At 40.9% G+C, this 24,318-nt stretch overlaps 1 protein-coding gene across 2 annotated transcripts in view; it reads left to right on the top strand.

The window, feature by feature from the left end:
* LOC117353958 (suppressor of cytokine signaling 1-like) overlaps positions 1–24,318 on the top strand; it is a 190,686-nt gene that overhangs the window by 20,196 nt on the left and 146,172 nt on the right. Inside the window, exon 1 of one of the 2 annotated variants that reach the window (XM_033930600.1) lies at positions 10,514–10,635. The exons of the other annotated variant lie outside the window; for it this stretch is intronic. The gene's annotated coding sequence lies outside the window, so the exon portion shown is untranslated. Of the gene's footprint in view, positions 1–10,513; positions 10,636–24,318 lie in introns of those variants that run through there. 2 annotated transcript variants of the gene reach the window in all.

Genomic DNA, 24,318 nt, shown 5'->3' with positions numbered 1-24,318 from the left:
TGAGTACCTTTGTTTTCGTGTTTGATCTAGGGAAGGCTTTCCTAAGGTTGAACCATACTATGTTGTGGTCGCTGGAGGCTAGCGTATCTCCTACTGAGACCTCTGAGACGCTTTCCCCGTTGGTGAGTACCAGGTCAAGGATCGCCTGGGCCCTAGTGGGCTCCTTTACCATTTGTTTGAGATATGCTCCCTTTAAGAAGGTTAAGAGTCTCTTGCTACCGCTGGTTGTCGCTGAAAATGAGTTCCAGTCTGCATCAGGCATATTGAAGTCCCCTAGCAGTACAGCTTCTCCTCGTAGAGTGATATTCTCTATGTCTTCAATTAATTCTGCGTCCATGTCTTCCAGTTGTCTTGGGGGTCTGTATACCACACCTAGATACAGGCATTTTTCTCTGCTTCTTGCCAAGTTTACCCAGAGGGACTCCCCGGTGTACTTGACATCTGTGATCCTGGGCAGAGATAGGGGAGACAGAGATAGGGGAGGCAGAATCGAAAAATGTAGATGCCTTCTATACAAACTTGTGAGTACAGGTGAATAACCCACTGGTTCAGTACTCATATGCCTTACTAATAGAAAGATTATTGAGATAAGAACTTAATCTTCCCATACTGCTATTTATCATTTCTATAGTGCTACTAAACATATGCAGCGCTGTACATAAAAAAAATAGAAGAGACAGTCCCTGCTCAAAAGAGCTTACAATCTAGCCAAAACAGACAAACTGGACAAAAAGTGCTCAGGTGGGGGAATTACAGAGGGAATGATAAGACTGATATTGGTTCCTAGCAGGTGGGTTGGAGTTTGGGACTGAAAGCTGCTTCAAAGAATTGGGCTTTGAGTCTGGATTTAAATACTGCTGGAGATGGAGCTTGATGTACCAAGTTAATGCAGTTTGTTCCAGGCATAAGGTTCAGCAAAGTAGACTGGACGGAGTCTGGAGTTGGCCATAGAGAAAAAGGGTACAGATAAGAGAGATTTGCCAGATGAGTGGAATATTGGGGAGGGGGAGAGAGAAGGGGGCTGCACAGCTAATACACTTGTAGGTCATTAAGAGTCATTTGAACTGTATGTGGAAACAGATAGGGAGTCAATGAAGTGACTTGAAGAGAGGGTAATGAAGGCATAGCAATATTGGTGGAATATGAGGAGTGTAGCAGAATTCTAAACAGAATAAAGGGGAGAGAGACGGTTTAGCAGAAGGCCAGCGAGAAGCAGGTTGCAGTAGTCTAGGAAAGAGGTGATGGGTATGGATGAAGGTCTTAATAGTGTTCTCGGAAAGGAAGGGTCGGATTTTAGCGATAGTGCAGAGAAAGAAACGGCAGGTTTTGGCAGACTGTTGGATACGTGAAGAGAAGGGGAGAGATGAGTTGCTTACTACTTAAGTGAGAGAAATTTAGAAGGTGCATTAATTTAGGATTTTTCATTTGGCAAGGCTAAGGGGCCATTTTACTAAAGCTTAGTGCATACTAATAGACAATAATGAGCACTAAATGCTACACATCCTATTTTATACCTTGCCCATGTGTCGCTTAGCACATGCTAATGTCCCTTAGTGTGCACCAAACTTTAATAGAAGGGTCCCCTAGATTAGCACCATGTCCTAACCACACCATTCCAAAGCTTGAACTATGTTGAAGAGTATTAGTATAGATGGCAGAACTTATGTTCACTCAAACACAAGAATGGTTTACACATACTGTATTGCAAAGTAGTGCTGGGCTATATGTTCAATCAGCATAGCAGGTTCTATTATATTCAAGAACATCAGGAAGCAATAGCGTTGCATTCCTATTGACCAGCAACCATGAGATCATTGTTCTGTAAGAACTGTTCCAGCAGCATACCTGGTGCAGATAACATAGTTAACAGGACCCAGATTTCTTTTAAAGTATAAGACGGCTTTTAGAAACTCATTTAGAAACTCATAAGGGAAATTTCTAAGTACCTTTCTTTCTTATAATTTTAATGTATATTTTCTGTAAACCGCTTAGAACTTAACGGATGTAGCGGTATATAAGAAATAAATTACATTACATTACATTACATTTGAGCTAGTGGATCTTGAATCCAACTTGGAAGTTGGATACTACTGTAGTATCGCACTTGAAGGCAATCTAGGGCCTATTACTACTACTACTACTATTATTTTTAAAGTGCTGAAAGGCATATGCAGCGCTGTACATTTTAACATACAATAGACAGTCCCTGCTCAGAAGAGCTTGCCACACTGTTTCAGCTGTTTCTCAAGATTAACAATGCTCAGATGAGCCTTAGCATATCTATTCCACTCTGGGTTCTCTCTTTATCAGACATCAGATAGAATATTATGTATCTGCATTATTGGAGCGCATATGAGTTTCAGCTTGAAATATCATATAGAGTTTCCCGAATAAACAAAGGTGTTGTTTTGGTGGATATTTGATGCCATTTTGTTTTTCAGATATTGAACTAAGTTGGCATCAGACTTTTTTTTTAATGATCATATGTGCATTTTGATTTGATTGCTGCAGTTTGACTCGCCAATATTGCTTTCCTCTAGTAAGCACTCTTAATTATTATTTGTAGCAAAATTGCATTGGATAAATTCAAAGGCTCCCTTAAGACAGGGATGCTTTTGAGACTTAATTTCGTTAAATTTGAGCACCTCTGTTCATATTATGTTTTAGCCTTCGTGATCAAGCCCCTCCTTAGATGTTCCTCTACTTCTTTTTATTTGCCCTGTTGTGCTGCCCTTATTTGTTTTTTCTTTCTTTACTATAACATTTGTAATTCCTCCCCTCCTCCTTTTGTATCAGGTTTGTCATTTATAAGTTTGTCCAAATTTTGTACTTGTATATTTATTCCCCTGCTTTTAGATTTGTAATACGCTGTGAAATAGAGTTCCCCTGGTTGTTCGCGGTCCCGGTCATTTGCGGTATTTTCAGACCGTGAACCGCCGACAAGAGAGGGCAGCGGGAGAGTCAGGAGAGAGCAGCTGGAGCGCCGTGAGTGCAGGAAATCACACGCAGTTTGCTCCGACCGCCTCTTCCTGCACGAAGTCGGGCCTTATCCAATCAGGAGCTGCTTTTGACATGATACGGGCAAAACACCTTGTAATCATATATATAACGTTATATATATGATTACAAGGTGTTTTGCCCGTATCACACTACCCTTATTTCCTTGGCATTTTGAACAGTTTACATCACTCTCTGGGTCCCTTGAGAAAGAATTTTGAAATATGGTCCATGCCGGGACCTGCACAGTTGAAAGCTAAGTGGGAACTTTTTTCTCTCTTTTGCCACTGAAAATTAGTTGAGCATTTGAACAGTATGTTCTTTTTAAAGCTCTTTTTCAAAATAAGTCATACACAGTGATGGGGCGGTGGGTTTGGCTATAGGAGCTAACGCTCTTGGTCAAATTTCACAATTCTGAGTGTATGTGAACACTTTACTTACTTTATAAGCCAGACATATATTTTGTTTATTTGTATACTGAGAAGTCTTATCCAGTTATATAATATTACTCTGACTTCTTTGCCCTTTAAGCTACGATAACACACACCCTCTATTATATTCAGTGTGACATAGACTATAATGGACACGTTAGCGTTTACTATAATGGACACATTTACTAGCGTTTACTATAATGGACACGTTAGCGTTCACGTGCCTTAGTGAAAGGACCCCCTAATTTCCTGATCAGCAAATCTACAGTAGTAGTGTGGGAAGGCTAAATTTAGGGGCAAATTCTATAAACAGCGCCTAAAAAAGGTGCCAGCCACATGTCAATTACGCTTAGGCGCTGCATACTAATGGCACCTGTGTAAGAACTTAAGTGCCTGAAATGTAGGCGAGGGTTTTAGTGGCTTACTCTTCAAGCGCCGAAGGGGTCCTTTTACTAAGGCGCGCTAGCCATTTTAGCGGGTGTTAAATCGGCTAGCGCACCTTAGTAAAAGAGGATGTAAGTTTCCGGAGAATTGCTCTTAGCGGTGCCTAATTCACATTGCCCATAGAAATGCCCGCTTAGGCATTAGGCGCCTCTAAACGCATTGCGATAGGTGCCTATCGCCCAATTAAATTGTTTTTAACCAATTATTGAGGCTGTTAAGGGTATTATGCTCTTTATGGAATCAGCCCCTTAATAAATCCCAGCTTAGAAACTGGTTTCTTAGCAAACACAGTATATAAGTCTTAGGTTTTTCTGCCCCACCCACCCTAAGGGTTGCATTTCCTATATACTCTGTCAGATCCAATACTTACCCCTTTCAATTAAGCCTTCCTAATCTGCAGCCTAACTTGAGAGGAACACATTATTGAGATTACAACTGTCTCCTTTTAGTATTCTATACGCTACCTCTTGATATAAAAAGGAGGTTTTTATCTATAACATTAATATTTGTAGTTTCTTTGAAAGATTACTTTTATATAAAATAAATAAAAGGGGGGGATTAGTTTTAGTTAACCTATTCCTTTGTAAAGTACTTGTTAACTTGCCCTAGGGCTCTTTTTCTCCCCTCTACTTCAAAAGGGAAAGCATATAATCCTTTTACTAAGGTGCGCTAACTGATTTAGTGTATGATGATGAGTAGTACACACTAAATGCTAAGACGCCCATTACATTCCTATGGGAGCCTTAGCTTTAGCATGAGCTAATTATTAGCATGCACTAAATCAGTTAGTGTACCTTAGTAAAAAAACCAAACCAAAAACCCTATACGCTTTATGTAGGTTCTGTATAGACCCACTCATCATTTAGCCTTACCCAAACTAACAGCTTTGAATATTAACCATAGGAATCAAAAACTCACATTTAATTGATCTGTGAAAAGATAAAAATATACTTTTCGGCGTTCAAATTAGTATATTCTTTCATCTTTAAATTACCAGATATTTTAGAACTTATTTCTAAGCTCTTTATACTCAAATAACAGTTACGAAGCAACCAGGCCACATACATAAGAGTAGTTAGATCTTTATAAGTAGCTAGTTAGCTGCTCCTTTTACTTACAAAACAGCATGGGGAAAAATCCCTTTGGTACCTTGTTAGACTAAACTAAATTAAACTAAACTAAACCTTAAGTTTGTATACCGCATCATCTCCACAGAAGTAGAGCTCGGCACGGTTTACAGGAATTGATATAGAAAGGAACTCCAAAGAAAAGTAGAAGAACTTGGTACAGAGAAGTATGTCTAGGAATTATAACTCCAAAGCTGCTGTTGCTTCACAAACTGCTGCTGCCTCTGTTCAGCCTAAGAGTGTGATCCAGGGTGAGGGACTGGTGCCATGTGTGAGATGTCTGCCGTTGAATCTCTCATGAATGAGGTTAAAAAGCTGAGAGGTGTTGTGATTGGTTGACTGGTTGATTAACTAAGGGGGACAGTTATTTTTCACATGGTTGATAAGGTTTTGAATAATTTTCTCCCTTAAATAAATGACATGATTAAAAGTTATGTTATGTTCACTCGTTTAAAGGTAAGAAATAATTCACTGCAACATTTATGCAATAATCACAGAAATTAGGAAGGGGGTTAATGCTTTCTGATGTTGCTCGAGTCTATAGTGATGTACAGAAAGTCATGAAGGAGAGCCACTGACTACTGTGAGCTTTCCACAATCAGTCACCCGTGAGATGCAGTATTCAATGAGCAAGCAAATTACACTTCTCCCTCCATATTTACAGGTTTGGCACTTGTGACTTCGATTATTTGCAGTTTTCATCTTGCTGACTTTGCCCCCCTCCCCCCCCCCAGAATGATGTCATCCTGGAGTGCTGAGAAAAAGTTCAGCACTTTTTGTCAGCGTGGTTGGACAAACGGCAGCAGCGGAGAAAAATGTGCAGAGAGAAGGGGGTGCAGAAAGAAAAGTTCAGCACTTGCTTCAGCGTGGCCGAGCAAATGGCAGTGATTTTTAAAACAACTGTGAATACTAACAATAAGTTTTGATTGTAATTTCATGGTATTCGCAAGAGCTATACCACAGACAATGTGAATATGAAAGCGAAAAGTTATTTGCATTGGGTTTTTTTTGGTATTCGCGGGCAGTCTTTGACTCCAACCCCATGAATATGGAGGGAGGAGTATACTTAGTGTGACCATAAGGCTCCAGAAAAAAGAGGACGGATTGAGACATCCGGGTTTTACTTCCATTGAAAGCAACCAAGATGTCTCAGTCTGTTCACCTTACTTCCATTGCTTTCAATGGAAGTAAAACCTGGATGTCTCAATCCGTCCCCTTTTTTCTGGAGCCATATGGTCACACTAAGTATACTACCATGTTAAAATCACAGCAGTAATATGCAGTTTATTGAAAAATGCCATCCTACGGCCAGTACGTGAGCAGTGATTGGTCCAGGCATCAAAAGATTAAATATATAAAAGCAAGTTTTGGCATCATCCCTGACAAAAAAAGGGACCTCCTGGTTTGATCCAAATATCCTTTCCTTCAATTAAAACAAAATGTCCCTGGTGTCTAGTGCACACCCATCTTCAGGCCCCTTCCCCTGAGGTGTACCTGGTACTGCCATATTGAAAAATAACAATACTCAGCCCAGTGCAGTTAAGAGAAAGCAACAGCCTTTATATGGCAGACTGACCCCTGCCAAGTACATCCCAGGATATGCTCTATAAATGCAAGCAACTTTAGTTCGGGAGGGAAAGGGAAGGAATTTGATATACTGCCTTTCTTTGGTATAATCAAATTGATTTACATAGTTTATACAGGTACTTAACAGTACAGTAAAACCTTGAATTGCAAGTAACTTGGTTTGCAAGTGTTTTGCAAAACAAGCAAAACATTTTATTAAATTTTAACTTGATATACAAGCAATGTCTTGCAATACGAGTACATACAGTATGCATGCGTCACATCATCACGACTGAGCCAATGATTCTTCTCTCTCTGATGCTGCAGGAGTGTATTAAATTATTGTCTGCTCTAAACGAGCGAGGTCTTGCAATACGAGTACATAAAGTATTAAAGTTTTTGGGTTGTGGAACAAATCGTTTTGAGTTTCCATGATTTCTTATGGGGAAATTCGCTTTGATATACAAGTGTTTTGGATTACAAGCATGTTTTCGGAACAAATTATGCTCGCAAACCAAGGTTTTATTGTATTTTGTACCTGGGGCAGTGGAGGGTTAAGTGACTTGCCGAAAGTAACAAGGAGCACTTTTTCTGTCCCTAGTGGAAATAGATTCTATGCTTTTGTTTTGTACCTGGGGTACGAGAGGGTTAAGTGAGTTGCACAGGGCCACAAGGAACTGCAGTGGGAATATCCTGGTTCCCAGATCACTGCATGAACGATTAGGCTACCTTCCTCCTCTCCAATGGCACAAAGGAGCTCCCAGGTATACCACCAAGAAATTCCACTGAGAAAGAGAGAGGCAAGAAGTCAGAAAGAGGAAGGGATGCGGAGGACAGAGGAGAAGAATAGGGTTATCAGATGTCTGGATTTCCCCGGACATGTCTTCTTTTTGAGGATTGTGTCGGGAGTCCAGGCAGCTTTTGTATTTTACAACTTTTGTCTGGAGAAACTGGATATCTAGTAACCCTATAGCAGCTTGTGCACCTATCCAAAGTCCTCCTTCCCCCCCCCTCTTGTACCTATCTGGAGTCCTCCCTCCCCCCCTTGCAGGTTCCAGGGTTTGCTCATCGGCACTGCTGTAACTTTTGGGCCATTAGCAGCCTGAGTGAAGCAAACATGCTGCCTTTGGTAACCTGGAAGCTTTCTCTCTGCTGCTGCTTCCTGTTCCCGCATAGGCAGGAAACAGTAGCAGAGAAAGCTTCCAAGTCGCCAAATGCAGCGTGTTTGTTTCACTCAAGCTGCTGATGGTCAAAAAGTTACAGCAGTGCTGGGTGAGCAAGCACCGGATACTGCATGGGGATGGGGGGTGGAGAATAGCATGGGGGAGGGTAAGAGAGATGCTAGATGATGGGGAGGAAGGGGAAGGAAAGATGCCAGAGCTCCTAGGGGAAGAAAGGGAAGGGGCAAATAGAAATGGCAGACCACGGGAGGGGGAAAGAGAGAGATATCAGAGCACTGGGTGGGGAAGAAGAGAAAGATGCCAGATCAGGGACAGGAAGGTGGAGGGAGAGATTCCAGATTAAGGGAAAGGAAAAGCAGAGAAGCCAGACCACAAAGGGGGGGGGGAGGAGGGAAAGGAAGAAGGGGAGAGAGATGCCAGATTGTGGGAAGGAGAGGATAAAGATCCCAGAGCATAGAAGGAGGAAAGGGGGGAAGACAGATGTAAGACCACAGGAGAGGGAGGAGATGGTACACAGAGATGGAGAGAAAGGGGAGAGAGAGGGAGGACATGGTGAACAGGGATGGGAGGTGTGAGGAAGGGAAGAGAGATTTGAGAAATGCTGTTTTTGGATAGATGGGAATAGGGGATAAGAAAGAGGGAGGAGATGGCATACATGGATTGTGGGGTAGGGCAGAGAGAGGGAGGAGATAGTGCGCATGGATAGATGGCAAAGGAAGACATGGAAAAGCAGATAGATCTGAGGAAGAAGCAGAAATTTGAAGCTGAATGTTAAAAGTTAATGCCATAGATGGATGTAGGGCAGAAAGTGAAGGAGAGAAAAACAGCAAATGGATAAGAGCACAGACAGAAGGAAGTGCAACTAGAGACGGGGAAAAGATGAGTAGAAAAATAAAAGATGCTACAAATTGAGTAGAATTAACAAAGTTAAGAGCTAGAGATTAACAGCTCTAGAGATCAGTTATTGTGGAATAAGATTGTACAGGTCAGTTACCTAAATACTTCAGAGACACCGAAAAACATATCTGTTCCTGAAGGTATATAAACTGTTATTATTGTTATTGTACTGCACTCAGTCTGTCATCTTAGGGTTTTGTTTGTGATCCTGTATTTTCATAGGGTTTATCTGTGTTCTGTACATGTTGTGAAAAGGGTAAATAAATAAACACTAGCTTGTGCTCTGAATTAACAGTTGGTTATTAATATATCAATATATATGAGAACATACACGTCTAAAGGCAGACATTGTACATCGCTTAGAAGTTTGATTAAGCGATTCAACAAGCAACCTAATAAACTTGAAACTTGAAACTTGATGATATGATCTGAATTCTGGACAAAATTCTGCCCCTTATATAGGTAATGTGACATTTTAGAGTACAAATCCCATAAATGTGTAAAAGATTTATTATGAGTGCTTAGGTCAGTCTACCAATAACTTCTACATATGGTTTGCATCTTTGCGATAAACTCCATTAAATTGGTAATTGTTCAAGATATGAATGCCTTTACTATATTGTCCTTTCCTGAAGGTCTTGGGGTCAAGTAACATATGTCCTGTCATTCACATTAAAAACATGAGGTAATATACATCTGGGAAAGAGGTTAACCAGGGGCTACAAAGATCTAAAAACTGAGCCTAGCTTATATTCCTAAAGTAGAATTTTTCCAGTTTCACAATGTGACCAAGGCCAGGTGTTCGGGTAGGAATGTGAAGCATTATTGATGTTATGGCCCCAAGTAGGAAGGTATTTGTTGGTAGTTTGTCCAGGACACTAAGCTCGGGGCCACATCTGGAGAGCCTCTGCGCATGTGTGGATGTTGATGTGATGACATCACGTGCATGAGCATGTTGTCATCACTTTGATGTCCATGCATGCACAGAGGTCCTGGAGCTCAGGGAAGGAGACAGGGGTGGGGATGGAACCGGAAGGGGTAGGGTTACCAGACGTTCGGATTTCCCTGGATATGGTCTCCTTTTGAGCATAATATCTGGGGGTCTGGAGGCTTTTCAAAACTTGGCACTTTGGGTTTTGAAAAGCCTCCTCAAATTGATTCGGGCAGGGAGGAAGTCCACGCCTGATGCGATGTGCGGACAAGAGCAGGCAGCGGGGGTGGGTCTAGGGCGGGGATGGGAAAATCTGGCAACCCTAGGATGGGGCCTTGTCTTCGTTTTTTTAAACAGGAAATTTGGTAACCCTAGGAAAGAAGCTAGAGGGATAGAGACCAACTAGGAAAGAGACTGAAGGAAGAAACAAAATAAAAATTAAAACAAATGGAAAAAGCTGGGGCCAGGGTGCATCGATCCAGCACATGGGGGGGGGGGAGGTCAGAGGGCACTACTCAGTAGCATTGGCATGTAATGCTAGCACTGCTTGAGCCCCTAGTGCCAGGTTTCTGGTGGAATTCTTGAGGTTCACTGATGAAAATCAGATGGGGAGGATTAGGAAGAGGCCACGTCGGGTGAGAAAGACTTGGAAGGAAAATGAAAACCACAATAATATAAATACATTGGAAATTAAAATCAAATCAAAAGCCTTTCTGAGAAACAGCTGGAACTGAAGTCCTCGGATTGCTTTTTGTTCTGAAATTACTTTTTTTTTTTTTGGTGCTTTGACAAAAAGGATGTCACAAGACTTGAGGCAGTGAGACCAGAGTCATGAGTATTAAGAAGCCCAAGCCCTCTTGTGGTACATGTGCTCACCCATCCTCCCATTAAAAGGGGGCGGAGCCAAGGAGGGGGGGGGGAAGTGCCGGGGCAGCAGTCGTGGGAGCGGTTCGAGGTAGCCGAGAGCTAAGTTGACAGCTCAGGTAGGGCAGATACAGTACAGCTGTGCAGGTCCAGAATATGAACGTCCTTTTCAGTGACCAAGAAGCCAGAACGTCTAGGTGAGGCGACCAAAAGTTTTTTGTTAGAAACCCGTTGCGGTATTTAATTTCGCAGTGTCTAAAGGCGGCCAGGAACGGGCTCGGGTGGGCTGGGTGTTAAGTGTATTTCTTAGTCACACAGAGTTGCGGTTTGTGGGATTCTTTGATTCCAGCAATGTTGACCGTGTGTCTCGTTACTAATATGTCTCAGAATCGCCCCCCCCCCTCCCCAAAGTGTAGTCAGGACAAAAGCCAGATTCAAGGCAGACCCGGAGCAGCTTGTAAGGCGTGCAGAGCACCATTAGGATTAAAAATGGTAGATCAGACGAGTTCCTCCCCCCCCCCCCCACATACCCCACATTAGCGAAGTCCAGAATAGACCTATAAAGTGACTTCCTTTCCTGTGATAAGGAGAATTGCATAGTGAGTTAACTGGAGTTGGGTTCCCAGACTCCAACTCCCCCCCCCCCCCCCGGACAGATTTCCTCAAATGAAGAAAAGGAAAGGTTAATTTAATAAAAATATCAAGAGAAAAACTTGAAGGGGGGGGGGCTCTTCGGTGTAATATTTGCATTCAGCTTGCATTAAAAGTTTTCTACGCAGCGCGTTGTCTGATGGTTTCTGCAGACCTGTTGGTGTCTACAGCATTGCAAGACGGGCCAGGTTTACTGAGGCTTGATAAGTGAATAATGTATATAGAGCTTATGATTCTTTTCACATACACTCAGAATTGTGTAATTCGGCCAAGAGCCAAGGCTCCTCTAGCCGAACCCACCGCCCAATCATAGAGTATGGAATTTTTGAAAAAAGTGCTAATAAAATGTGCTATTCAGAATATAAAAATGTTTTCAATGGCAAATGAAAAGAGTAAAAGAAATTCCCACTTAGCTCTTAAAGGTTTTCAACAGGTCCCAACATGGACCATGTTTTGAAGTTCTTTTTCAAAGAACCCAGAATTAGGTCTAAACAACTCAAATGCCAAAGAACTGGTGATAGTGCAATTAAGGCAGTAGTCTTGCATTCATATGTACATAGTTAGATAAAAAACTTCTCTACTTCTTCTTTGGTAGTAGAGAAGTTTTTTTTATCTAACTACATACATATGAATGCAAGATTACTGCCTTAATTGCACTATCACCAGTTCTTTGGCATTTGAGTTGTTTAGATCTAACTCTGGGTTCTTTGAAAAAGAACTTCAAAACATGGTCCATGTCGGGACCTGTTGAAAACCTTTACGAGCTTTCTTCCCCTCTTTTCTTTTGCCATTGAAAACATTTTTATATTCTGAATAGCACATTTTATTAGCACTTTTTTCAAAAATTCCATACTCCATGATTGGGCGGTGGGTTCGGCTATAGGAGCCTTGGCTCTTGGCCGAATTACACAATTCTGAGTGTATGTGAAAATAATCATAAGCTCTGTTCTATGTATTACTTCTTTCCCTGCCATGCTGGTATTTTCTGCATTATATTGTAAATGCTTTCTGTCTTTATCTGTTTTTAAGTTCATTATTCTAATTTGTATTTTATCTGTATCTCATGTATTAGCTCACCTTGTTGTGAACCGCCTAGTACTTTTTCGGTATGGGGTATATAAGAATAAAATTATTATTATATACGTAATTCACTTAACAACTCTTATTTTAGGAGTCTTATACAGCATTGTTAGATCAAATCAATTTGACTTCCTAGCTTTTGTACCACTCAACAAATAAGCTCCCCTACTTTACTTATTGTGACTTACTGAGGCTTGAGCCACAAGTAAAGAGTATACTGCAGAAAACTTGTTTTCTGAAAGAAAAAAAAAATCAGTTTTGGTGCTGTAGCTCACAAACGCAGTATGTACAGTATTTTCTTTTGTGCATGTTCGCTTCGTTAGCATGCACTATATTTAACCCATTAAACAAAAAATTGCTTGTGTTTATTTAAAAAAAAGTTATTTTTGTTCAATATTTTTAATTAGTTTCAGAAATAAAATACATTAACAACATAAGATATACATAACAGTAATAGGTATGACAATTTACATAGCCATGTCAGGCAATGTGGACAGAAATACATTAAAAGTCAGTAATGAAGCAGATGTCATTGAAATGATGTACAATCACATACAAAGTACATAGACATTATATTGAACATGAATCTGGATGTAAGATAGTGTAACATGAGATATGCATACAAACCAATATATGTGAAATCTGCTCAATGTCTAGTATACCTTTAGTGTCAATGGTATAGTGTTTCTCTGTAGGGAATAACTGAGAGAAGAATGTGTGCAGATGAGATTTACAATGATTAATTAGAGGTTCACATATTTCTAGGAACTTATGGAATCTGTGTACTTTTTTTTAGCAGTAATACCTTCATATTGTAGTAAACTGCAGACCAGATTTCCACCATGTTACAAAGGAGAGTTTATCCAGTCAAAGCAAATTCACTAAAAAGTAGTTTGGCTAGAGAAATGTTTTCATGTAAGGGAATGATTTGGGATATAAAATCCCATATTTGAGATCAATATCAACTATAATAAAACCCTTACCACGCATGCACACTTGAAACTCTGTGCCTCCGTGCTGCGCATGCACAGTAGAATAATTCGCCTTCTGCCGCCGATGACCCGTGCCTGCGTCAGCTGATTTCCTGCCTTCTGCCCCGATCGCCGAAGCCGGCTGACTTCCTGCCTACGTTGCCAGGACTCCTCTTCTTCTTACCCCCGGACCAGCAGCAGCTGCTGCGGTTTCATCAAGCAGCCGTGGGACCTTTGCTAGGCTGGCTTGCTTCGATGATGAGAGGCAGGCCAGCCTAGCAAAAGCCCCAAGGCTGCCTGATGAAACTGTGGCTAAAGCTAAACTAAAGCAAGCGGATGCTGGACAGAGGAAGCAGGGAAGGGACCAGGGATACTACTGGCAGAGGACAGGTAAAAGAAAGGGAGAAGGGCTACTGCTGGACAGGGGGAGCAGGGATGGGCTACTGCTGGACAGGGGGGAGGTAAAAAGGGAGAAGAGGCTAGATTTTAAGCACTTCCAAGTAAAAATCAGGGACCATAGATCCGTACAAGGAACCAACATAGCAGACTTTGGAGAGATAATACATTTATAGCTGTGGTTACTAGTAGGAGTGACAGCTAGCCTCACAAAGAAACACTGCAAGGTAATTTAGAATAGATAGAGACAAGCATATATGACATTACTCTAAGCAGAGGTTTATCTTGGTATAAAACTGTGTTACCTAGTTGGAAATTGTTCAATTAGTAAAAGCTAACAGTATATTATAACAAAGTGACAATACGGACTACCTGATATGCAAGTACTAGAACAACCATGGCACAGAGTAACAGTATAAGTACCAGGAATCGGCGTATAAAGATGCTGAAGTGTCTAGCACGAGGCAATGAAAATGTGAGGAAGGAGCTCTATAGGGAAAAAAACCAATCAACATCAAGATGATGTAAGAACACTTCTAACATTGAGAAGCATGTAAAGCAGAAATCAGGTATGCATTGGTATGCAGGGAGTATTCAGACACTGTCAATACTGGATGGTGAAACTTGTTCCAGATATTCTGCCAATGCTGCTGGGCTGGTGAAATCTTTTGTCACGACCTTATTGGTGACACGTAATTTAGCCCCAATCTGCTTCAGTTTAGGCCCGTACTCCAAAAGCATCTTATGGGATTTGGCGGTTTGTTTTGAAAGGTCCGGGACAATTAAGATGGTGTGACCCTCGAATTTGAGCGGTGCCATTGCACGGGCTTGCTGCATGATTTACAGCACTTGGTTGTATCTGAGTAGTCTTAGAACAACAGGCCTGGGATATTTGCTTCCCGGTGGTGGTTCTCTAGAAGGGACTCTGTGAGCACAGTCTATTTCAAATTCTTGCTTGAAAGTGTTGTTCAGCATTTTAGGGATCATGGTTAACATGTCATGTCGCGGCTCTCAGGTAGGCCCAAAAGCCTAAAGTTGTTTCTGCGTGACCGATTGTTGGAGTCCTCAATGTCTGCTTCCAGTGTCGAAATCCGTTTTGTCAATCTGAGCAAGTTGGAAATATCGGTTTCAACTACAGCCACCTTCTTTTCAGTGATATCAACTCTAGTTTTCAGAGTCGCCATTTCTTCTTTGAAGGTAGCTAGTTCAGCTTTTATATCCTCAGTATTCTGTGTAGTTTCCTCGAAGAGTTCCCTCATGGCTCGCATCTCATTAATGAGCTGCTGCATGTGGTCATCATCTGATTTTTCAGCAGCTAATTTCTGAGGTGAAACAGGTTCCAAATTTTGCCATTTGCTGGTTTTGGTGGTCATCTTTTAAGGAGCGAGTTGAGGTGCAAAAAATGTACAAATGTACCAAAAAATAAGCTTTTAATCGATTCTTTGCAGAGTGTGCTCGAGGACCCGAAGTGCTAGGCTGCCATTAGCTGTGTGACTCACTAGTGCCCCCCCCCAAAAAAAAAAGTTCTAATGAACAAAATATCAGAGGGATATAGGCTATAAACGAGAACTAAAACATCATATATGATCAAAAATAGGTTCACAAATACTCTGATCAGCTACAATTAAATAAAGTGATGCACTCAGAAAAATTGGTGCAAATTAAACTGTTGACCCAATGTTTATAACCATACGAATGGGCTTCACCTTGGGTAATGGATATGCTCCTCAGTACGTATAAGGTTTTAGACTTCCTCCAGTGAAGCACTTTATGAAACCATAGCCATGTTGGGATTATTTTAAGTATATGTTTTTACCTTTTTGGATGGTCATCAAGGATTTTTCTGTCATGGATTCTGGTATCCCAAGGATTGATTTCATAGTATTTCAGCATCTTTGAACTCAAGTAACACATTTTGGATTATTTTAAGGGTGCCACTTTGTGTGAACTGTTTTTTTTTTTTTTTCCACTGTCTGCAGAAACTGGGTGATGGTTTTATGTGCAATGATTGATAAAGATGCAGCCTATTCATATTGTTATACACATTAGGTTAACAGTTTAATTTGCAGATACTTTATTATGAGCACATCACATTATGTAGCTGATCATAGTATTTGTGAACCTATTTTTTGGTCATAAAAATGTGTGAAACAAATTTGTGACAGGAACTGAAAAAGTACCAATAATTAGGTCAAAAAGGGCTAAAAATCCAAAAACAGACCCCCCTTTTACGAAGCAGTGTTAGGCTTTGTTTTTTATCGCCGACCGTGGTGATACTAGCTTGGATGCTCATAGGAATTCTATGAGCGTCAGAGCTAATACTGCCGCAGCCAGCAATTAAAAAAAAGCCTATCGCGGCTTTGTAAAATAGGGGAGGGGGAAGAGAGTGACTAATTTTGCCATGTTAGACATCCATAAGTGTTTTGGATTCTAGGTTTTGTATTGGTACTCTTATCTTGATAGGTAGACAGGCAAAGCAGCTAGTTACTGATAAGTAGTTAATTTTTTTCCAAAAGAATTCTGGACCCTGTCTTGAGTATCTGCCTTTTCATAAACTTTTAAGACCTTGACCCTCTTTTATTAAGCTGCTGTAGAGGTTCCTATCACAGCCTGGGTGCTAAATGCTGTGATGCTGCTCAGATGCTCATAGAAATGCATATTTTAGAAAGAGGTGCTTAAAAACATAGAAACATGATGGCAGCTAAGAGCCAAATGGCCTATCCAGTCTACCCATTCACAGTAACCATTATCTCTTCCTCTCTCTAAGAGATCCCATATGCCTAGCCCAGGCTTTCTTGAATTCAGACACAGGCTCTGTCTCCACCACCTCTTCCGGGAAACTATTCCACACATCTACCACTCTTTCTGTAAAAAAAAAAAAAAAAGTATGTCCTTAGATTACTCCGGAGCCTATCACCTCTTAACTTCATCCTAAGCCCTCTCATTCCAGAGCTTCCTTTCAAAGGAAAGAGACTCGACTCCTGCACATTTATGCCATGTAGGTATTTAAACTTCTCTATCATATCTCCCCTTTCCCGCCTTTCCTCCAAAGTATACAGATTGAGATCTTTGTCTGCCCCATACACCTTATGATGAAGATCATGAACCATTTTAGTAGCCTTCCTCTGGACCGACTCCATCCTTTTTATATCTTTTTGAAGGTGTGGCCTCCAGAATTGTGCACAATATTCTAAATGAGGTCTCACCCCAGAGTCTTATACAGGGGCATTACTACCTCCTTTTTCCTACTGGCCATACCTCTCCCTATGCACCTTAACATCCTTCTAGCTTTCGCCGTCACCTTTTCAACCTGTTTGGCCTCCTTAAGATCATTACATACAATCACACCCCAAAAGTTCATCACCCCCTAAACTGTACTGTTTCCCTCGGGTTTTTGCATGACCTTGCATTTCTTAGCATTAAATTTTAGCTGCCAAATTTCAGACCATTCTTCAAGCTTCGCCAGGTCTTTCTTCATGTTGTTCACACCCTCTACTCTATTGCAGGTTTTGGTATCATCCACAAAGAGGCAAATCTTACCTGACAGTCCTTCAGCAATATCGTTTATAAAAATGTTAAAAAGAGCAGGCCCAAGAACAGAACCTTGAGGCATACCACTGGTAACATCCCTTTCCTTAGAGCGATCTCCATTGATCACTACCCTCTTTCGTCTTCCACTCAACCAGTTCTTATTAGATGTCTGTGTGGAACACTATCCTTTTTTAAAAATAAGCCACATTAAGCGCTAAAACTATTTTATGCGTAAGTTTTGCCATCTAAGCACTTAGCTTTTATTATTATTTTTTTTTTTTAGGAGGCATGTCTGGGCAGAGAATGGGTGTGGAAGTGCTATTCATTTAATAAGCATGCTAACATTTTATAAGCACAGTAACTGGTTAGCATTTCCATTATGCAGGAGCCCTTAGAACCTCCTAAATAGGAGGCAGTAAGTGCTCCCTCATTAGCATTGGCATGAGGCCATTAAAAAAAAAATTAACATTAAGCCTGGTCAGAAAAATATAATTGAAAAAGGCCTAGTTACGGCCATGCTAGAAATGGGTTTAGCACGTGGGCTTAGAGCAGTGTCTTGCAACCTTTTTCAAGCCCCAGCACACTAAACTCGAGGCCTCGCAGACGTTGACAGGATGACATCACGTGCATGTGTGATGTCATGTCAATATCTGCGCATGTGAGGCGGTCCTCCTATGAGCGCTGGAGCTGTTACCGCCGTGGCCATCGCTAAAAGCCATGCTAAATTTTGTAAAAGGGGGGGGGGGAGTCATGTTTATAGCACGAAAGTACTTATCCTCTAGCAAATGAGAAATTAATTTGCAAGAGCTGCAAATTATGGTTCTAAATAGCACATGTTTCGGTGGTCATGTTGTCCTTTCAGGAGTTGAAAGAGATCAACAAAAGTAGGTGATAACTCCTTCCTTTTTTTTAGTTTTGTTTCTGTGCTCATTTCTTCCTTCATTATAATTTGGCTCATTCCATTAATCCGTCTTTTCTTTCTCTCCTATCACTTGTTCAGTTTTTTCTTACTCACTGTCTTACCATCTTCTCTTTCCATCTTCCTCAGCAGTTGTTCTCTCTTGTCCCTTTTGTATCCCATCAGCTGCTTCTTTTTGTCTGAAGTCTTTCCCCTTCTTTCAGCGGTCTCTGCCTTAGGTGCTTTATACCAAACTGTGGTATAAAGTGTCTTTTAGCACGTGGTTATGCGGGTTATTCCTGTGCACTAAGGCCATTTTTACAACATGGGTAAAATGGCAAAGTTTTCTAGTTTTTGCATTAAAAGCCATGTGCTAATGTCCCATTAGCATGTGATCATTAGTGTGTAACCTTACTAACAGCTATTTTGTGAGCAGTAAGGGGGATATTTTATAAATAGCACCAAAACCTAGGCAATCTACTAGCTCCTAAGTTAATTGAGAAATTCTGCTTAAAAGGCAAAAAATCCAGTAAAAATAAAATGCCTACTGACACCTAAATGAAAGGCACTGGAATCAAGCCTACGTAGGTGCTTTATAGCGCTTAACGTCTCTAACGGCATGGTGCGCCCTCATCTGGAGTACTATGTCCAGCACTGGTCACGAAGAAGGACACGGTACTACTCGAAAGGGTCCAGAGAAGAGTGACTAAAATGGTTAATGGGCTGGAGGAGTTGCCGTACAGCGAGAAATTAGAGAAACTGGGCCTCTTCTCCCTTGAACAGAAGAGATTGAGAAGGGGACATGATCGAAACATTCAAGGGAATAGACTTAGTAGATAAAGACAGGTTGTTCACCCTCTCCAAGGTAGGGAGAACGAGAGGGCACTCTCTAAAATTTAAAGGGGATAGATTCCATACGAACATAAGGAAATTCTTCTCCACCCAGAGAGTGGTGGAAAACTGGAACGCTCTTCTGGAGTCTGTCATGGGGAAAAACACCCTCCAGGGATTCAAGACAAAGTTGGACAACAGGAAAGTACGCAGGTGGGGCTGGGCTCATTTAGAGCACTGGTCTTTGACCTAGGGGCTGCCGCGTGAGCGGACTGCTGGGCACGATGGACCACTGGGTCTGACCCATGAGCAGCAATTCTTATGTTAATGCCGAAAGTGGTGTTAGGCACCATAAAGTGCCTATATAGGGCACGAGTCATGGCTTAGATAGGTGCTGGAAATATAGGCCCGGAAAACGTTGGCCTACATTTCTGGCGTCCATCTTTCGCAGAGGCGCGATTCTCTAAAGGCGCCATTGTGTGATTGACAGGCAATTGGCAGCTGCTTTTTAGGCAGCTGCTGATATCGGCGCCCTATAGAGAATCCGTGCCTTAAAGCTCATATACTAACATGTGATAATTGGTTATTGTGCATGGTATAGCTGCGCTAACCAATTAGTGCTGTATATGCCTGCTCTCCACCCCAGATCCACCCAAAGTGCTAAAAAAAAAAAAATGGATTCTGAGGGTTTATTAGCATGTGGGAAATGTATGCAGATGCCAAAATTTACTGTGGGACACCTGAGTGCGCCCCACAGTAAGGCATTTTAAGCTGCATAAGCACACATATGCTTACATAGCTTTTTTACATAGCTCTTTTACTAAGGTGTGCTAGCGGTTAGTGCACGCGTTGATTTAGCGTGAGCTAAAACACTTAGCGCACCTTAGTAAAAGAGGGCTTCCTTGTTTGTCTAAGGAAGATGTTAATGCAGCTCTGTAGAACTATATCGTTGCTGCAAAGGATGACTGGGGAGGGTGATTTGGGACACCCCTTGTTGACTTTTTTTCATCTCTATGGTATTATGCATATCCTTTCCTGAATTTGTGGGTCTGGGTAATTTAAGTTTTTGTTAGGATTTTTTTTTTTGTTTGTTTCTCACTAATATGGTGTTTGATTTTTCACTTGGATTATTACTAGTTTTCTATATATCTTGAAGCTTTCGATGATATGTATAATTGAAAAGCAAAAAAAAAAATTACTTTTTTTCCACCCCCTAATGCGCTTCATTTTTTGGGCTGCAGCAGTTAGATGCTAGCAGCTTGGGGGTTCACAATGTGTGTTGGTGGTGGTGCCTTCCCCTTCAATGTCCCCTTATTCCCATATGTGGGAGTAGTGGATGTAGATATCAGACGCAGGTGCTTATGCTATGGTTATGCATTTGCTTTCGCTTTCAGTGACATGAGGAGAGGAGATCATTTGGGCTGGTGGCAGGTTGGCCGCTAGCTTGGCTGCATTGCCTTTCTTCTTATTCATCAACTGGGAAGTGCTGATATGGACGAGTGATATGTATTTTAACTATCTGAGGGACCCTTTTATCAAGCTGCGCTAGAGGTTTTTAATGTGATCTGGCGCAGGCTGACAAGACTCTTGTGATCCACTTTGATGTACCACATGTTGCTCAGGTGTTGCCATTTCACAGAAAGATGTCTCTGGAGGTGGAAACAAGTAGACATTGTTCCTGACTCTCAATTTAAAGGTGTGCTGGGGATGGGGAGAGAGCATTTTGGGACCATTTGGAAAATAAAATCTCTGGTGACCCAACAGGGTCTTCTGAGGTAAGTGCCTCAGATGATCCTTAATTCATGTGCTAAAAACTTTACTACAGGTCAAGGCTATTGTAAAGATTCACTGCTAAAGGGGACGTTTTAAAAAAATGTAATAACGTGTTGGATTTTTATTTTATTTTTGATTAATGAAAGTTGTAAATAACATTTTTCTTTTATCCTGTGATTTTGCAAGGAAGTAAATGTACTTCCTAATCAAAATAAAGGGCCTCTTTTACAAAACCATGCGAGCAAGTGCCATGCGACAAATGATCCAATGCTCATTCAATGCCTGTGGGTGTCAGAATATTTACCGTGTCAGTCTGCACTTTCGGGCTTCATAAAAGAAGGGGTAAATTTTTAGGATAAGTGTTAAAATGCTTAGTGAGCTAAGCTTTCAGGCACTTTTATATGGACAAGAATAAATATGTGCAAAGCTTATTCAGGTAAATAGATGTTCTGCCATCTGGAAGTACAGACGTGCTATTTAGAATTAATGAATGTTCTTATTCAGGGGCCACAGAATCCTGTATCAGGCCACTAGGTGGCACCATTGCATGATGATTGGAACTTTCCCTTCACCACTTCCTCCATGGGGCTTTGAGTGCTGCCTCTGCAGTATTCCCAACCATGGCAATCAAATCCAGGCCCTCCATATACTAGTGCACAGTACTACTGTAGGGTCCCTCACATCGGTCCATTACTAGAGAGAAGACTGATAAGAGATGTTAAGAGAAGAATAATTAAAAGAAAATATGAATGTGCTTCGGAGATCACATTCACAGGGCAAGACTGTATAGTCTCCAACATGTATACAAGGCAGCATCGTTACATGATGTTTACTCTGGGCCCATAATAGTGTGCAGCCTGCAAAAAAAAAAATCTAATGGTAACAAATTCACTCAAGGATGTTGCTCATCCTCTATCACTGTTTGTGAATGTCCAAGGACCTGTGTGTGTATTTTTGTTTTGCTGTATTTTTTTCTAGGACTGCCTCCTTGTGCATGGGGTTTACCCTTGTGTTCATGGAAGACCAGACTTTGCAGACTTTCCTCTGCAGTCAGAAGGTTCAGGCTATGCTCCTGTGGAAGCATTATGTAATGTAACATAGCTATATTGTATTCCACATTTACCTTGCAGTTCTATGTAGATAGCAAAAGGAAGATTCCGGTAATAACCAGGAAATACAATAAAATAATGCTCCAGAACATTCTTTAATGCCTATCTGAACTTCAGTCCTTCTAAACCAGCATTCTTCAATACAAGGCTTTGAGGGTCAGTGGACGTATACTCTGATTCTAGGCTGTAGCAGTATACTCTGATTCTTCCCTCTCTCCTTAAAGAATGACTTGTAGTTTCCCATGGGTAACTGCAGGAACGGGAATACATTCTGTCTCCATGTCATTCTCTGTCCAGAGCCTAACACATGTTTAAAACAAAGCATCATACTAGTTTTTCTGTATTAGAAACTTCTGAAAAAATATGTTTTAATCTAGCTTTGAAATTCTTTGTAGCCATGAACTATTAATAGTATGTGAGAAATATCATTTCCCAACTTAGTGGCCTGGAAAGAAAAATGATTATGTAGTTCTTTAATTCTTTTTCTTGCTCCTTAGAAAAGGAAAGCAAACAGATTTTTGTTTCTAGAGGATCAAATAGGAGCCATTTCACCATCTGCCAAATAAAGGGTTAAATAGCAAACAAGCAAATTAAACAGAATTCTTGCCAGAACAGGAAGTCAATTTTTTTTTTTGTAGAATATACTGTTGAATTTTCTTAGAGAGATCATGAAATACAAGGCCAAATTTTGAATTGTCTGTAATACTTTCTTCACTTGAATAGAACATCCTAGATCAGGGTAGGCAATTCTGATCCTCGAGAGCCATAGGCAGGTCAGGTTTTCAGGATATCCACAATGAAATATGTATGAGATGGATTTGCATGCACTGCCTCCTTGAGATGCAAATCTATCTCGTGCATATTTATTGTGGATATCCTGAAAATCTGACCTGCCCGTGGTTCTCGAAAGACTGGAATTGCCTACCCCTGGCCTAGATGGATGATATTACTGTAATCCAGGGGTGTCAAAGTCCCTCCTCGAGGGCCGTAATCCAGTCGGGTTTTTTAGGAGTTCCCCAATGAATATGCATGAGATCTATTTGCATGCAGTGCTTTCATTTTGTGCTAACGGATCTCATGCATATTCATTGGGGAAATCCTGAAAACCCAATGAATATGCATGAGATCTGTTTGCATGCAGTGCTTTCATTTTATGCTAACAGATCTCATGCATATTCATTGGGGAAATCCTGAAAACCTGACTGGATTGCGGCCCTCGAGGGGGGACTTTGACACCCCTGCTGTAATCTAACTGACTTTAACTGGAATTGCTCAACCTCCAAAATATTTTCAAATGCGACAAAGCAGTCGTATATGAACAAATGTCTTTTGGGTTACAAAGTTCACCTGTGATAAAGAGAAATTGGCATTCAGAATTTTTACAGAGGCGGACAATTGGTACACTATTTGATTTACTGTAATATTTGAAATTTTGGTGTCGGAAGAATTATCAGTAAATAACCAGAAATTTTGTTTTCTCCGTATTCAGTTCCAACATATGAACAAGCATCCAATCTTCAATAACTTTAATTTCTGAATCCTGGCAGTTTCTAGATGGCTAGAAGATAGAACAGGGATCAATACTGTTATATAATTGGTATAACTATAAGATTGTATACCCTGCTTCTCAAATTCATATCCAGAGAATGTATGTACATCTTAAACAAAAGCAGACATAAGGGAGATGTAATCTGTTCTGGGTGTTATCAAGAGGATGGGCTATATATAAATCTTAAAATAAATAACGAACAAACATCAGCACTCTGAACAGGAAACCTTTGTCCACCATACACCAGAAACCAAAAGCTACAGAGTTCAACAAAATAAATGAAGGTTGCGTCCAAGTTATTTAACTTGAGAGTCAAAAGTTAAACAATATAACAGAAAATATCATGTCCCAACAAATAATACATCTTATATCACAACTACCCTGTCTTTGAGCACAGCGCTCCCAAAACTTCCAATACTTATTTCACACTTTATTGTAGGCATTGACAGTTGCATGACAAGGTTTTTTTTAGTTAAAGCGATTTCCATTACTTGGGAGAAACCAGGAGTAAGGGAAGGAATTTCCTTTCCAAAATTTAGCAATAATATGTCCTGCAAGCTTCCTGTCTGCTTTCTGCAACTCTATGGGCTCCTTTTACGAAGGCGCATTAGGGCCTTAACGCGCGGAATAGCGCACGCTAAATTGTCGCGTATGCTAGCCGCTACCACCTCCTTTTGAGCAGGCGGTAGATTTTTGGCTAGCACGCGCTAAAACACTTAGTGCACCTTCGTAAAAGGAGCCCTATATCTTGCCAATACACTATTAACCAAAAAAGAGGGCCAAATGTAAAGGTTGTTCCTCCCCACCTGTATTCTATCATACACCCTCAGCAATAAGGCCACCACTTATGGTAAGTCATCTGAGCTTCCATACCCCTTCCAACACAGAAGCGGCATCAAAAAAGGAACACTCAGCAACAGCACATAAAAACCAAATGAGCTATAGGCTATATAACTTCCCAGTCAGAGATGCCCAATATTTCATTTATGGTAAATCTATATTCCATTATGCAACAATGCGCCGAAGTGGCTAAGAAGTTGTGGTAGTATCATGTAAAATCTTATACAGTATATCCAAGACTCATTTCCTTT

The sequence above is a fragment of the Geotrypetes seraphini genome, chromosome 2, assembly GCF_902459505.1.
Source record: "Geotrypetes seraphini chromosome 2, aGeoSer1.1, whole genome shotgun sequence".
Taxonomy (NCBI): Eukaryota; Metazoa; Chordata; class Amphibia; order Gymnophiona; family Dermophiidae; genus Geotrypetes; species Geotrypetes seraphini.
This window is presented reverse-complemented; position numbering and strand designations above follow the sequence as displayed.